The following is a 14,003-nucleotide window of genomic DNA, read 5'->3' as shown; positions in this document are numbered from 1 at the left end:
ATTTTAATTTTTAAAGGAATTGCTTCAAAATCTGATATATTTTAATGACAGGATTCTCTAAATGTCTTAGATATAAAACAATATGTTCTTTATTATTATTAATATATTTCCACCATATATCCTTAAATACATTTTATATATTAGAAAAGAACAGAGCACACAAGCACAATGTTGAACATTAAAAATAAAAAAACTACAATGCTTAATATTCTCAGTTTGGGTTATGGTATCGAAGGTTACACTGACTCAGTGCTGGTAAGTGCATTTCTTACATTCAAAACAATTGGATTTTAAACTCAGACTATTATACACTGGATTTATAGGATTGATATAAGAATAGGATTGATTCTCATTTTCCTCGTCACATGTGAACTCATTTCAGTATATGACATGCAATAGGGAAACACATACAAAGTAATGTTATGGTGCACAAAATCAAATGCTTCCTTTAGACAGCCATTTTGGATTTACCATTTTCTAATTAGATTTGTTTGTTAGTGGATATTTACATGTGCACGCGCTCATGCACGCATATATGTATATATATTCCACTCATATATATATAATATATATATATAAACTCACATTCCACTCATTTCTCCCTCATAACTTGGCCTTGGAGTGAGTGAAATACAAGGATCTAAGTCTGAAACATTTCAAAGTTTGAACAAACCTCACATTTTGATCTCAGTTTTGACTGTTACTGTGATAATGAATCTTTGCTTGCAGTTTGCATCTTCATAAACAAATTTGCATGCTTATTTTCATCAATCTTTGTGCTAGTCTTACTCCCTGAACATAAGGCAACTGCTTATTTGCCATGAAGGAGAATACTGTAAGACAATTACTGATTGTCGGGCCTATATGTTTAGTTATCTATTTTTGCATTCATATTATTAACTGATAAGCATTAAAATATTTTGGGCCTCCGAGACTGTCATTATTTAGGCAGCCAATATTTATCATGATAATCAACTTAGTTTCACTGTTTTGTCATAGTCCTTTACGTTACTTCTGTACATGGGCCAAAATAATCTTTTCTGAACTTGTTCTCAGCTCAGTATGGAGGGGTCCTCAGGTCCATACGGGAAGACCCTAAAGCAATATGATAGGATAAACACAAATATGTCATTATGGCAATAGCCAAGCCTAAGCTACAAATTGGAGACCTAAGCTTCTTTGAAGTATGGGGTTGCTGGCTGGCAGTTCTCCAGTACCGAACAGTTATGTCCATGTTTAGCATTTTGCTTACAGTCTTCTCGTAATTATGTTATATCAATGCCATCTTATGCAAATTGTCTATATAAAAAAGAAGCCATTCAAATGTGTTGTGTATCTGTATATGAATTTCAAAATCAGTTAAGATAATCATGTCACATTAAATAGCATAAGGTGACAGAAGGTTCAAGTGGGAGGCTCTGGCAGTTTTAGCAGACATCCCTAAATCAACAACATAAATTTTAATATAGTAATTGTATTACACCAAATGGATGTGTTAACAGGATACTGCTTCCAGACTATTTACAGAGAATGCAAGAGAAAACTAAAATAATATAAATGCATTCATATTTTTCACAACCTCTATTTTTTTTTCTTTTAAATCTCCTGCAAACAATCCAGCCCAAACAAATCTTTGTTTTAATAATCTACTCCATTTCTAAAACCCCTACTGGGTTAGAGTTTCCAATTAAAATATGATTCTTTATGTATGTTTTATAGAAAATGTTTACTCAGACATTGTGCAGTGTTTTCTGCAATGTATGGCTTTGGCATTGCAAGAAAATGAAAATGACTGTTTTCAGAATCTTGTTTAAAGATCAATTCTATTAATACCAGAAGGATTCATAGACAACTGTCTGTTAATTTATCATATGAAGGTAGGGGGGCAACATATTTTGTGGCACTGTTTGGTGATGTAATTAGACTAAAATTTCTTAAAATTTTCCAAGATTCCCTTTTTTTTTTTTTTTTTTTCCTTCATATTGTGACTATGTAAAAGAAATTCCCTGATTACACAGTAATACCCAAAGTTCTAAGCTTAGTCTTGGTGCTGGTACCATCTCACCAGCCAAAAGCAATATCTAACAGGGCAAATGCTACAGTACACAAGTAAAGCCAAACAGTTTGTGTTGAGAGTTCAATATTCACACTATATGTGCTTTGTGAGGGCTACTTCATACTCACCCTGTAGACTGAGCATTTGTGGGTGGCTGACGTGCAGTAGGCAGCCTCTTGGAATGTACATCTTCTAGTTTTGTTTCACCCAGAACATTCCACTTCTCAAGGTCTGAGTCTGTTTCACAAAGCAAACTGAAGTTCTGTAAGTGGAGATGGGCCGGGGGAACTATTGCTGTTCAGAGACCGTCCATTGAAGTTTTCACCATGGTGGGATGGCATTAATTTTTGATGGAGATGAGGATGTGGAAAGTCTGGAAAAATGCATGAGGGAATATACAAAAATAAACTGTTCTAGGTGGGATACCTCCTAAACAATACATAGTTGGTCCTAATCTTCATTGAACATTCAATGAGGAGAACTGCTCAATAAGCACTGGTTGTCCAGCATCCTCTGATGTATTTCCTCCAGCTCTGCAGTGGCAATTCATTGCAAAAGCCTTCCTTTGCCTCTCTCTTTCTAGAGATAAAATCAGATAAAGAAGACATATAATCTTTATGCAACCACTGTTCCAGGGTGCTAATTCTGAGTTTTTTAATATAAAATCTACCATCCCAAACTTAGAAAAGCACAATGATATCAAAATTATTCAAATTTTAATAATCAAAAAGATTTTTCGTTATAATAAATCCTCAGATTTGCAGACTACTGACACAACGCATACAAACACTGAGAAATAAAAAATCAGTTGTTTACATTGATTTTAAACCAGATAAACTTTTAAGAAAGGTAATTACTATTTAACTCAAGCATCTTTGCAAGTGTCCATTTTAACCACGCACTGTCCCAGGTTTATACTTAGCTTTGTAAGTATATATAGCCTATGTTGTACGGAGTTAATGTAGAGTGAGACTAATTCATATCAACTATGGAAATTAAGATTACATATTGATAAATGCCAGAACAATACCATGCTTCAGTAATCCTCATCAGTGCAGCCATGAAAATTAGTACTATTTCTGGATTGCACTATTTTCTTATAACAGTTCAAATGGAAAACATCTGATCTAGAATTGTTTGCAATGAAAAAAAAAAGTCTCCATGGTAAGGGATCTGATGTATTTGTAAACTAGCAATTATGGCATATACACAGCAATATGAAATATTTCTGAATTGTGCAGCACATCCCCAAACTGCTCATGTAATGAAAGCACATGAAAATGTTATTATCATTGTTTCTAGTTGTCTTCCATTTCCCACTGGAGACTTTTTGTCAGCTTAATATATTTTTGTTTGTTTTCAGCTCTTGCTTTATTTGCTTTGGTTGTGGAATGAGAATCAGCTAATGGCACCTTTTGTTAGTCTACACAGCCTTCTGCTGTCTAGCAAGACTGGCTTAGTCAGTGCATGATCTCAGGGTGAGATCGGGGTTTGCTGCTTTATTTTGACTTATTTTGAGGGAAGGAGCTACACAATGCAGCTGTATAGGATAGCATTATCTACACTGTCTAAAGACAACTACTAATGAATGGTCACTTCATAACTTTAGAATGAACTTTTCACTGACTGATACACTTTTTGTCAAATTAAGTGAAAAAATGCAATGTAAATTTGAAGAATCTTGTGCCCAAGGGCCAACAAACCAACCCATATTTTGAAGAGTTGAGAGCAGAAGTGACTCAGAGACTAGGAATGATAGTTGTATCATCTAATGATTTTCAATCTGAAGCTAGTCAGGCTGGTGATCAATATTAACAGACACATTGTTTAACAGCTTAAAATAAGATACAAAAAGACAGTCACAACGTCCAACCGCATCCCCCTCCCCCCCAAATGCCCCACATGGTATTTTATAGACACTTTGTGCCCTGCTGGAAGCATACAGCAGCTGCAAACCAAATAAAATAGCTCTCAGATGATTTTCCTGCCTAATCCTTAAGTGGTATAGAGTTGCTTTATTCTCTGCAGTACCACCACCACCACAGCCAGGGACAAGTGGAGATGGCTGCAGTGCCTCTATCATCAGCTGCTGTCAAAAGGATGCCTTGGGAACACAGGAAGTCTCTTAGAAAACTGAGTTGTTCTCAGGATGCTCTAATTCACAGGGGAACAGGCTGGCACATACTAGAAGGAACTGGGAAATAAGGGAGATTTACCTCAAAAGCAAATTAGCTAGTACAAAGAATTTTGATGATAGTGCCCAAATGAAAGCTCATAAAGAATTTAAATATGACAACTGTCATAACAACAGAAAGCATTGTTATAATACCAGATCATCTTACTAATTTGTTGTGGCATCCCTGAGGATAAGCAGGCATTTTAGTTCTCGGCTTTCCATTTTGTTTGAATGATATCAACCTGAACATCTAGACTGCAGTGCTCAAAACACAAACCCCATAGAAGAACATCAAGCTGCGTGCATACAAATAAGAGATGGATTTGCCAATGCAGTATATTATCTCTGGTATAATTATTCAGTTTCCAATAAAACCTTCACAAACAAGTATATCTTGCTGTTAAAAAAAAAAATAAAAAAATAACAAAACACACAAAATATATAATAATAATATACATTCTTTGAAACTCTAGAGCTAAATTAAACATCAGGCCACAACAAAAGAATTATTCAAATTCCAAACCTAGTCATGAAGAGCAGATTTTGACGATGTTCTTATCATAACAAAACGTAGACAAAATCACATTACTTGGATCACCAGTAATTTCTTCTGAGTTAATACACCCTTCACAGCCCAAAGAGGCCTGGTCCATGACTGGGTCTCCTGAGCAATACTGCAATACAAGCATATGAATAAGGTTATTAGCATATTAAAACCAACTTGAACAATTCACATCCACAGTTGGCACAGAGGGAAAAATAAAGGTATGTTTAAAGTAAAAATAAATTTGTAAACGTGAGGGATGCATATATCTGTTCTCTTTCTCCCACAAATTCACCAATATACTATTAGCATAGATATATGTCTTGAGGGAGGGGAAGTCATTGCCTTCACTTTCCATTTCTCAATTAAAGACCACTGGCAAAGGGACTACATTTCAAAGGCTGTGAAAGCCCACATAATTTCAACTTCTAACTCCTTAACGATAACATAGGTTGTCTATCCCACCCCGCCTCCCACCCCACCTCCCCCCCAAAAAAAAAAGTAATAATTCAACTGATAAATATTTGTTAACTGTCACTTTTTACAGCTTTTATAAATAAATTTGATTGTTAATAGTGATAGATTTTCTCAATTTTATCAGGCCTATTCTACTAATGTACTTATTAAATATACTATAGATACACAAATTTCTTACTTCTAATATGACAAGAATCTCTGTGCATGAGTTTTTCAGTTTCATAGTCTGAAACTTGACCTGAGATGTTTATACTATGTAAAAGTGAAACTGAGCAAAATGTATTTTTATAATACCGAATGCTTGCTAGGTTCTTGGTTTTGAAAAACAGTTATTTATTTCTTCTCAGCTTTGGGTTAGAAGAAACTGTTTTTAATACTGTTTCCCATATTTATGGGACTTATGGGTTACTATGGAGTATTACTGAATACAATATTAACTGCGCAAAGTCAGTACAAGAATTAAAACATGACCAGAAATACCACTGACACTTCAGACATGCAGCTGTACTGACTTATGCCTGACAGTTTCTTCTTTCTTCCCTCTTACATAGCTTTTCTCTCTTAGTTTTCTTCTGTTTTTCAGTATTTTCTTGAGATTACCACTAAGTTTCTTCATTCTTTTTGTCTTTGTCTGAAATCTTTTCCTGAGTCAAAATTACACTATCTGTGGTAGTCTACTTTACCAGTCTTGCAACAGTTTGAGTTCCTCTCATTTACTTGTTTTTAAGTTTATTTTGCTTTAACTATCTCTCCTCCTATTTCTTGTCATAAGTTACAATAAATCAAAAGCAGTGGGGGAAAAAAAAAAGTTCATAATTCTCCAGTTGAAGATGAAGGGACACAGAGGGAGAGCACTGAAGATGAGATGTCAATTGCTAAAATTACCTTGTCTCCGCGATCAGACAGGCCTTGGATTTATTGAACTACAGGGCACTCTACAAGGTATATTTAGTTTCTCACATTTGTTTCACAGCACTGTGCTGAAGGAACTGAATGATTTGAGCATGGTTATTGATTAATAGTGTTTATTGCATATATAGTCCCAGGCACTTAGGGAAAAATACAAGTATGTTTAAAAGAAAATAAATACATAAATAAGATGGCAAGCTGGACTCCGTCTTTCTTTCCCACCATTTGTGCATGCATTAACATAGCTATGAAAACCACCTGAACCATTCATAACAATAGCAGGCACTTAGGAAAAAGTATTGGTATATTTAAAACTAAAACGTATACATAAATAAGATAGTAAGGCAAGCTATATGTGTATGTCAGCAGACATACGAAAGCTGCTTGAAGAAATCTATCAGAAGTAAGTGCACCACAGGGCAACTGTGTGAACGCACAAAACAATTCCTTCCCTGAACATTACTCTGAGAGACTGTGGCTTGGCAATACAGAGGACATACACTGGACAACTGGGAATGTGAAAGCTTTGACAAGAGCACTGGCTACTATATTTATCAAACTTCAAGAAAAACTGAAATTCAGAATTCCAAACTCACACTAAGTAGTATAGGACTCTCATATTTTCATATTTTTGTCATCTTAACTCATGTCAAAAGAAATTTTTTTACTTGAACCTGTTTTCTGAAACCAGGGTCATTAATATAGTAGTCTCTAGTCTGGCTCTTACTGCTTCTTATTAAAAACGTTTTACTTTTATACCACTTGAGAAGCACATCTTAGCTAAATTACAGAAGGACTTTCAGCACAAACTAAGAATGTCCAAACAGTCAGTATGTTCCTAATTCTTGACTCACACACTTCCTAATTTCCCAGTAGCATGCTCACGTAGATAAATCCTTCCTAGTGACTGAAACAGAAATTCTAAGTCAAAAATGTCTCTTATATGTTGTAATGAAGCAGTTTCATACTTCGAAGTGTCAAACTGTGTCACTACAAGACAAAGAGAAAACACTTTGATGTCAAAGTATTCCTACATGGTGTACTGAAAGTGAGATTATAGTACAGGCAGCCATTTGAGTTTGAATTTAGCTAGCATGGGTAGTGTTAAGAGCCTGCATGTCTCAGTATGAACTAGTATATACCTGATAGGGACCCTTCCTTGGACAGCTAAATGATAAAAGAAGCCATTCTTTGTCAAGGGATTACTAACAATACTAACTCATTTTATAGTCTGCAATTCAAAGGGTCCATGTGTAATGTTAGCACAGGGCAACACATTTTTATTTCATTTTATGCAAACCTTTATCAATAAGATATTGGGTTTTAATATTAATAGGTTCCAGTCAGAAGACTTGCCTTATGAAATTCTGTTATGCTGGCTAAATCATAAATTCAGACTAAAAAAATACATTTTCATAGTGTATTAATATTTCCTCATTTCTCATTTTTATTCACCATACCTCTGGCACTAGTGTACAGACAGTAAATATTTGCAGCAAATTGATTCACTATTTTCCTGTTTGCGTCTTCTTTGACCTTACAATGAATAACCCGGTCTTTCCCCAGTTTTTCTATCCTCTTCCAAATTTTATATCTGCTTAAAATTACTTAGGACATTTTGTTCCTAAGTCTGTGCAGGCCTGATGATAGCAAAATTATTTTACTTTATACCAGCATGCTTTAAATAATAAATAAATAAAAATCTGTTTGATTTAGACTAGAGAAAATATTCCAATCAACAAGTGGCAAACATTTAGTGATAGATGTTAAAATATGCATTAGAATACTTCAAATGTTATTGCATGTCAGTTTTAGATTGTAAATAGCCTACTGCAATGGTAGGCTGCCGCTTCCGTGACATATTCAAATATACAAATAACAAATATAATAACAATCAAAAAATAACAATTTTTCTGAAACAAAAAATAACATCTTTAGAAAATTTAAATATAAATTTAAATGAAACTGTTTCCTGATTGTGAAGAATATGAGATTTACACTTGCTATGAATCAGAATACAAACATTTTGAAATGCCATCTTTTGTTGTAAGATAGAAAATAAAGTTTTTGAGCAGGGATATTAATCCTTACTCTAAGTGTGGCTTGCATGAAATGAAAAGGAGTTAGATCTAGGTACCACAGGAGCTGGAAGCTCCACTTGTTTGATGATGAAGAACCAAGTAGACGTTCTCTTTTGTTAAAGTTCTAATTCACAGACTCTGCTAAATCTAACAGAATACTAATTATGTTAAGTGGATTTCACAGTTGACAGAGACCTTCTTTGCAAGGAAGATGAGTTTGACAAAGGCAATTGAAACTTTGCTAATGAAGAATACTAGTTCCACCTTTAAGGAATGTTAAGTAAGTGCTTTGCTTTTTATGAAAGGTACCTCTTTTATATGTAAAGTAACTGTAGAAATGTCAACATTTCATTCTTAGACACCTTGCTAAATTCTGCAAAGGGTTATCAAATTGCTGTTCGGTTTTTCTTTTCCTTAATTATATTTATTCTTATAGCATTTCCTTGCAGTGAAGCTCTGTGGACCAATCCTGAAATAAGCACACTCAATGTTTGCTTAACACAGCTTAATCAAACTAGTCTTCATATTGGCAATCACTGTATGGCACAAATATCTTCTTCAAGGGCACAAATGAGGGCTACACAGGTGTGTCTAATTATTATAGAATTCTATGGAGTATACAAAAGTGCAGGTGAGAGCTGGGACTGTAAAAAATGTTCTTTTGTGATTGTGTTACCTTAGGTAGCTCAAAATACACAAATAATTGCTGTTTTTTGTAGTATTCGAAAGCTAATACTAGCACATAATTAGTACAAAGTGGGATGCTTTAAAAGCTACTGAGAAATAGCAAAACAGTGAAGCCTTGGTTGGTTGGTTGGTTGGTGAGCTGTGTGTTCTGCTTATTCCTTACATCATCATTCTGTGATCATAAGCGAACTTCATATTTACTGTAAAATCTAATAGCTCTAATGTTATGTTGCTCCAGAATGCAGGATAGGAGCTGACAGGAGTGAAAGAGGTTTCTGGGAGAATATATTCACATACCTTAAAGTTCTAGTTAGAAATCTTACAGGCACACAATCCACTACATTTAAAATTAACTCTTTTCATACTAAAAGTTGCTTCCTCGTTTTAGAAGATCTTATAATAATTGCAGCATTCTTACAAAGTACAATTCTGCAATTACTGTACTACTGAGAAGTATTTTATAACTTACCTGGATTTTTCAGGGAGTGAAATCTTTGGTTGGTTTGGTTTTCAGTACCAGTAAGACATTGTTCTATATGCACATGAATTAAAGTTGTTCAGGTAATACGGAGTTTCAAAGACCTTTTAAAGCCAGAAAACTGTTTATTTTCTAATTATTCAAGGCTTTACGGAAGAAACCAATCAGAGAAAGATTTCTTTGAAAATGATCTAGTTTAAAGTTTTTGCTATCTCTTTTCTGAATCATGTCCTACAAGATAGTTTCAATTATTTATTATAAGGCAATGGTAAAAAAGCATTAATTAGCAAAGATGAAAAAGACTGACTCCATGGGAGCTCCTGTAAAGAAGCTCTTATTTCTAATGCCTGAGGTGACCACTAATTTACAGCTTTTGATAGCTTGCATGCATGGTTCACAGAATAAATTGGTCTTGGGGAAAAAATACTGTACACCTTATTCACTGCGGTTAATGAAGAAGGTCTTCTGCTTTTGTTTTGCCTTTTTTTTTTTTTTTTGGTTCAGTGTATTTAGTTTTAATAAAATGGTTTAACTTGGCAGCATTGGAAATTAAAATACGAAATGAAAGAAAGCATGACTCTGGAACTGCAAGATTTTTCTCCATTCAGCTGAAATGCCCATACCCAACCCAAGGGACCAGCTCTAAAAATAATCATGTTCATTTTTTCTTTCTGTGCCAGTCTTAACTAGATAGCTTTTTTCTGTCTTTACAAAAACTTTCAAGATTATAATTAAAAATTAAAAAAAAAATACTAGCATCACAAGATCTTTAAACTATTTTGTTTGTTTCAGTGAAAATAAGATGAAAAAGTGCATGCAATAATGGATAGTTATGTTAATAATAGCAATCATACAGAAGACAAATTAAAATTTCTCTTAAACGTAATGCATCATAATAAGCTTCACATTTTGTGTTTGTATTCTTTCATCATAGCTAGACCTATACAGCAGTGTAAAATAAATTCCTTAACAAAATGAATGATTTAAATTAATTGGAATATTCAACAAGGGCTTATAATGCAGTAGCTAGAGGTCTAGTCCAACTTTTTGTCTGTAACTTCCATTGGGCACACTAACTTGTTTCTTGAAAGTTTTCTCACAGGAATTTACTTTTATGATTGCCCTAACTGGATTTAAAAGAGGTGTGTGATTTATACAAGAAGGATTCTCTTTCTCTATTTTTTACTTTTCCTTTCTTCCCAACTTGCCTACTAATTTTCCAAAAATGTTTGCAAATCTTTAATTCTGTTCATCCATTTTTGGCATTTAACATAGCTAGGTCAAGAGAACAAAGTAAAATATTTAGAGTGGGTTCCAAGTACCTAGGACATGTTTCACTCCCCTCACACCAAGCCCTTGAAGGAAAGCAGGTCTTAAATGTTGTTTATCTTTTTTTCTATGTTTCATGTCACTGGTTTGGTGTTCAGCTACTAGAAATGGCTGGAATATTTTTTTTCAATTATATCTGAAAATGAAATTTTGCAGCCAAGTGTCTTCCATCTATACTAATTCAGAATCCCGACTGTCCATCTTTTCTCTTTCCCCATTCTGCTGATTTCACTTATACCTGCATATTTCATGTTGTTTCACAACATCACAACCATGCAGGAGCAATTCCTCAAACCTATAAGCATATGAATTCACATGAAAAAACTAACTGCTTTGTTAATTCCTTATGTTTGGATCTTTCAAGTCTTTCAGATCTTCCTCAATTAACACCTTTCCACTTTCCTATTTTCCTTGCTTATTTGTTCATCTTGCTGTTGTTTTCCTTATTAATGAGATATTAATTGGCAGTCTCTGTGATGTTTCTTATGCTTCAAGCATTTTTCATCTCTGGACAAGCATTGCCAAATATAAAACAATGAACAAAGTCGTTATGAGAATTAAACTAAAAAGAACTAACAAATAATAACGTCCAGAATCAACAGCAACAAATAGAAGATTAACATCACTCTTCTGTTATGAGTACTTCATTATCACCATGTTCCTAGTCAGAACAAAGATGTGAGGGATAGAAAGGAAGGTTTAACAAGTTTAGAGCATCATAAGAAAATAAATGAGATATTTATGGTCCATCCTATGTTGCTATAGGTATTAGGACATCTTAAATCCAGGACAGTTAAAATCCAGATTGTTCAAATACCTCAAAATGAACTGAAATCATTCCACAGTATGGATAGAAAGGTAAATTTACTGGTGTTAGTGTCTGAGACACACCTCTTCCTCCTCACCAGGGATATTTTTTTTTAAAGATGTTCTATTACTTGATTTTTTTATTTTTATTTTTTATGATAGAAAGGAATGATCTTATTTTAGTTATCTTTATCATTCTTCAGAAAGGTATAGATTTTTACCATTCTGGAAAATGTTTTGAATATTTAGCATTATTTAAGGTAGACAGCTTTTCACAAAGGCTGATTCTCTCCATTGTTTTACAGAGGCTTACAGGATTAATTTATTACTTTTTATTACCCTAAATGCATTAGAGGGCCTAGGAGACCCATCAAGAGTAGATGTCTAGTTCTTACATAGCTGAGTTTGGATGTCATGGATTTCATACATGTTTCCATGCACCAATAACTGTGAAAATTTTTATCTCCTTAGATTTGTGTCCTCTACTTACTCTACTTAAACACAAAAGAATATGCTACAATTGTACGAGAAGTCTTCATATTTACCAAACAGTAGGTACTTTTCAAAGAATGTGCTCTGATATTTCTTTCAGCCGGGGCCAGTGCCAACTTTAAACAGTAAAAATTATCTTGAAAATACAGTCACAGAGCAGAGGAAATCATCTGCTGCAGTTGAGGAGGAAGCAGTTTCTTACATTAATTCTTTTTCTCTTTCAACTTTCTGGTAATGTATAAAATGTGGACATTTGCCTTTAGAGAATGAGTCAGAGAGGATTTGCTCTGGAAGTGAGCATAACCAATCAAGAAATGGGAGTCCATATCATGCAACTTCTCTAGAGAATCACAGTAGGGGGTGAAACACAGCAAAAATGGATTTATTAAAGATAAAATTTAATTAAAAGTACAAAATAAGAAATATAAGAAATATTAAAATAAAGAAATACCTTCTGGGGCAGGTAGTGACATGAGCATGGGATTAATTTTAATAAGGTGAATACCCTTTCACTAATATGAGCACTGGGGTCAGGGTCTAGCCTCAGCATTTGAATATCTTCCTTGGTTCGGATTATTCTTTTCATAGATAAGAAACAGTCATCTTTTTCTGGTTTAGCTGCATGACTATGATTTGATAATTTTGAAAATTGTTTGGTGCTCAAAAAGAAATAAGAAAGGGGCATTACAAGTTTGGATTTAATAAAACAGGGGGGAAAAGCCTCTTCAGTTTTAATATCAGTGTCACTTGAGAAGACATTGGTGTACCAGAAAGCACAAAAAAAGAAGTTGCATCTTGTACAAAAGTGAATGACAAATAAAAGTAAAATGCAAGGCATATTATGAAGATTTATTTTTTTTTTTTTTTTTTTTTTTTGCTGGGGGGAGGTGACAGTTAAAGATTTACATCAAATTAGAATAACCTTTAAAATTAGGGCAGCCGGGTCTGCATGCAGTCTAATGTGGCCTGCATTACTGAGCTAGTGATAATCTTACCCCTGAATGTCCTCAGGACACTGCCATTGAGAACCTAAACCTGTGCAGGAAAACTGGCCAGAAGACCTACCACTGCATACTTCTCTATTGATGGTATCTCTAAAGACAAGTTCTTAAGCAGATATTTAAAGCTAGAAATGGCTAGAGTCAAAAATAAAACAGTCATTATTTCATATAACTCCTCCATCTCCATTTCAGACCAGTGTTTTTTTTTATGCAGAGATTCGGTTTTGGTGCATGTTCTTAATACACTATAAAGACCAAAACTGCACAGTCATCAGTTAGATGGCAGTAATGAAATTACCAAATAATATTTAATTGATTTTCTAAAAAATAGGTCAAGATCCGGCTGCATAAAAGGTACTTTTATGCTGTACTACTGGTAGAAACAAACCTAAACTGTATTAAGTGGCCAGCTGGGGATACTGACCACATACATAATTGAAGACCTGAATGTTAAACAAATATTTCAATTATCTCAAAGAAAAGGGAGTCCTGTGGAGGGAGGAGTGGCCAGAGTACATGGTATTCTGGCAATCTTCTAAGGATCCAAGCAACACTCAAGTCTATAAATTAGAACAATCCTAAAGGATATAAAATCAGTCATGCTTTTTCCATTTCAGACTGATGTCTGGATGCCAGAATCCAGGCCACTAGTTTTAAATAACCAGTCTTTACTGACAGGACTGGAAATTTAACTTGGTAGTATGAGTACATCTTTTCTTCCTCTGACTCCTATGTGTGGCAAGCTCTTTTCACAATCTTTAAAGGATAAAAAAAAAAAAAAAAAAGACACATTTTTTGTAAGATTTGTATATGGTTACCTGACACAATTTGTCTAAATTTACCATTAGCCAAATTACAAATAGTAGTCTAGGAGAATCTCTTGCTACTACAGAATGCTTCCAACAACTCATACATACATACATATATACACGCTTCCAACCTACATACATATATAGGTGCATACTT

General features: G+C 34.2%; 1 long non-coding RNA gene across 2 annotated transcripts in view; it reads right to left on the bottom strand.

Annotated features, from left to right (window-relative positions):
* The window catches only part of LOC311435582, a 135,179-nt gene that overhangs the window by 107,272 nt on the left and 13,904 nt on the right, over positions 1 to 14,003 (bottom strand). For both annotated transcript variants that reach the window (XR_014692220.1, XR_014692221.1), the window contains 2 exons: positions 4,756 to 4,906; positions 2,185 to 2,635 (listed from right to left, as the gene is read on the bottom strand). This is a non-coding gene — a long non-coding RNA (uncharacterized lncRNA). The remainder of the gene's footprint in view (positions 1 to 2,184; positions 2,636 to 4,755; positions 4,907 to 14,003) is intronic.

This window comes from Aythya ferina, assembly GCF_964211825.1.
Source record: "Aythya ferina genome assembly, chromosome: 4".
Taxonomy (NCBI): Eukaryota; Metazoa; Chordata; class Aves; order Anseriformes; family Anatidae; genus Aythya; species Aythya ferina.
The sequence above is the reverse complement of the archived record's forward strand: the minus strand, read 5'-3'. Positions and strand labels throughout refer to the sequence as shown.